Raw genomic sequence first — 3,338 nt, 5'->3', positions numbered from 1 at the left:
ACACTGAGGCAAAACACTAAGGGTGTGCAACAGAACATCAAGGGGAGCAGAGCAAGGAAGTCCTGAGGGAATACCAAAAATAGATTTTTCAGGCCAAGGTGTGGCACCCCATCAGACTATACTGGAAAATACTCCTAAAAGTCAACAAACAGACCTTGAAATATTTACAGGATTTTCTTTTTTTGTCATTGGTTTTTGTTGTTGTTCTGTTTTCTTTTGTTGCTTTGTTTTGCTTTGTCTCTTTTTGTGTGCATATTATTATCTCTGTAGGTCTATCTAGATAAGATAGGCGGAATTAAAAAGAAATCTGTAGGAGAAAACAACAGGACTGATGGTTCCAGGGGGACATGGGAGGGGGGAAGTGGGGGGGGGGAGGAAGTGGGTGTTAACAAACCCAGGGATAAGGGAACAACAAAATCGGTGTCCAGGAGGTTTGGTAGTGCTTGATCAAGGGCAATGTAACCGAGAGGAATTCCTGAAACCTAAATGAAGGCTGAGCATGTTAGTGGGACAAGTGGAAAGTAAAAGGAAACAGAGCAAAGAAGTAGGAGGCAAAGGGCATTTATAGAGGTCTAAATATAGGCATGTACATATGTAAATATATTTATATTGATGAGGGGGAAATAGATCTATGTGCATACATTTATAGGTTTAGTATTAAGGTAGCAGATAGATATTGGGCCCCTACTCAAGTAATCCCTCAAGGCAAGAACACTTTGTTCTATTGAACTTGCATTCCATGATGTTCACCTTCCCTAATCTATCACTGAGGACATAGCGGGTGCATAAGCAAATGTGTTGAAGAAAGCTGATGGTGCCCATCTAGCGAAAGATATAGCGTCTGGGGTCTTAAAGGCTTGAAGATAAATAAGCGACCATCCAGCTGAGAAGCAACAAAGCCCACATGGTAGAAGCACACCAGCCTGTGTGATCACGAGGTATCGAAGGGATCAGCAATCAGGCATCGAAGAATAAAATCATATCATGGTGAATGAGGGGGCGTGGGGACCCAAAATTCATCTGTAGGCAACTGGACATCCCGGTACAGAAGGATTGTGGGGAGGAGATGAACCAGTCATTGCAGTGCAGCAATGATGAAGCATATAACTCTCCACCCCACTATCATGATCCCAAATTCCACCTTACAAATCAGGCTAGACCAGAGGATGTACACTGGTACACCACAGGATGTACACTGGTACAGATAGGAACTGGAAACAGGGAATCCAGGACAGATGAACCCCTCAGGACCAGTGGTGAGAGTGGTGATACCGGAAAAGTAGAGGGAAGATGGGGTAGAAAGCGGGAACCGATTACAAAGATGTACAAATAGCCCCCTCATTGGGGGACGGACAACAGAAAAGTGGGTGAAGGGAGACATCTGACTGTAAGACATGAAAAAATAATAATTTCGAAACCATCCAGGGATCGTGAGGGAATGGGGGCGGGGAGGGAGGGGAAAATGAGGAGGTGATACCAAGGGCTCAAGTAGAAAGAGAATGTTTTCAGAATGATGATGGCAACAAATATACAAATGTGTTTGACACAATGGATGTATGAAAGGACTGTGATAAGAGTTGTAAGAGCCCACAATAAAATGATTTTTTTAAAGTAGAAACTATGGTAAAAACACACAAAAGAATACTTAGCGTTTCTAAAAAAAATTATGAAAGCATGATACACCGAATGACATGGAACGACCTGGAAACCATTATGCTGAGTGAAATTAGTCAATCACAGAAGGACAAATATTGTATGAATACACTTCTACAAGGAGAAACACCTATTCCCAAACAAAGGGGTAGAATGTCTGCTTAATGGCCATGAATCATACATCACCAAGCATATGTACACTTCATAAGAACCTCCTTAAAAAAGGAGACTTCACATGGGCTGGGACCATGCCTTAAAGAAGGGGAACAAGGGAGTAGGCCATCAACCTGATGCCATACAACATTAAGATAAGGCTGTGACAAATGAAGTGGCCCTCCACAGTAATGAGCAGAGAAGCTTACTGGAAAACAAGTTAAGAGCAGGGGAGGGGAGCATCCATATTTCAGAGGCACTGATATTTCTGTTGATGAATATGGTGGGTAAATGGGAAAAAGCAACTTCATATTGGAAAGGGATTCTAAACAGTAATTGTAGGGAACCTCAGGTAGAATAAACCCAGTTCTATGTTCCTGGGTAAATCCTTCAAATATGTTTATACCCAACCTTTGGTGAACCACCTCATAGAGCAGGGGTGCTCACACTTTTTCAGTATGCAAGCTACTTGTAAAATGATCAAGTCAAAAATACTTTCCTGGCAGGGGAGATACCATGATCATTAAGGTGGTTTTCCCAGGCCTAGTCTCACCCATTGCACTCCAGGTGTGCTGACCCCTGCGATTTCCCCAAATGTGGGAAACTCGACTGCATAATTTGTGGTAGTGGGGCACTGTATTCGCCCTATCCCCTAGAAAAAAAGATCAAGTCAAATTGATCTACCAACTACAAAAATGCAAAACATATATTTTTATTTACTTATTATATTTTTTCATGAATGCATTGAGAATTCTTTTATGTACAATGTATGTTTATGTACCTTGCATAACTGCATGAGTCCATATTGCACAACACAATTAACTATGTATATTTTTTGTCATTACCTGAGTTTACTCTGATGACTTGCACTGAATGGAATGAACCAGCCTCAAACCTCAAGCACACTTCTAAATGATCATCAGTCATGGTGGAACGGTGCTTGGACTTAATGATCTTTATGTGGAAAAAGGCTGACTCATATAAATAAGTAGAGCCAAATAATGCAGTCAAGGAGGTAGCACATTTTCTCATGTTTGGGTACTTTCCCTCTGCAAGTAAGCTCCAGAACTCTTCAGGCGCTCTGGACTTCAACTGAATGTCAGCCTGTAGTGTCAAAATCTCCCATTCCTTATGAAAGTGATACGTTTGTGTCTTCTTACTTGGTCCAGATCCCCCACTCATTTTAATACCCTTTATTACGTTTAAGAGGAAAAAAACAGGTCTAAAAATTGGCAATAACTTAGCTTGTCAGTTTTTCTGTACTTGGCACAGTAGTTTGTGCATGTGTTTGACACCTAAGATTCCATCTGATTGGCTGCGCTGTATATCAATTGAGTGACGGGATTGATGATAGGCTTATGTCTATTTTTTAATGCCATGCGATTTAGCCACACTATATTTGTCATCGACTAGTAGATTGCGCACCCCTGCCATAGACTAAGCACTATGATGACCTTAGATACTGACCTTACAGGGAACATAGCACCCACCAAGACAAGGGCCACGCCAGAAGAAGAACTTGACATGGAAGC

General features: G+C 41.6%; 1 non-coding gene across 1 annotated transcript; it reads left to right on the top strand.

Annotated features, from left to right (window-relative positions):
- Nucleotides 1-2,297: 2,297 nt before the first annotated feature.
- LOC142435088 (U1 spliceosomal RNA) lies at nucleotides 2,298-2,461 on the top strand. Its single transcript, XR_012781236.1, has one exon. It is a non-coding gene; the product is annotated as a U1 spliceosomal RNA (small nuclear RNA).
- The last annotated feature ends 877 nt before the right edge of the window (nucleotides 2,462-3,338 follow it).

The sequence above is a fragment of the Tenrec ecaudatus genome, chromosome X, assembly GCF_050624435.1.
Source record: "Tenrec ecaudatus isolate mTenEca1 chromosome X, mTenEca1.hap1, whole genome shotgun sequence".
In the NCBI taxonomy this organism is placed as follows: Eukaryota; Metazoa; Chordata; class Mammalia; order Afrosoricida; family Tenrecidae; genus Tenrec; species Tenrec ecaudatus.
Note: the sequence above shows the minus strand (reverse complement) of the source record. Positions and strands in the feature narration are given on the sequence as shown.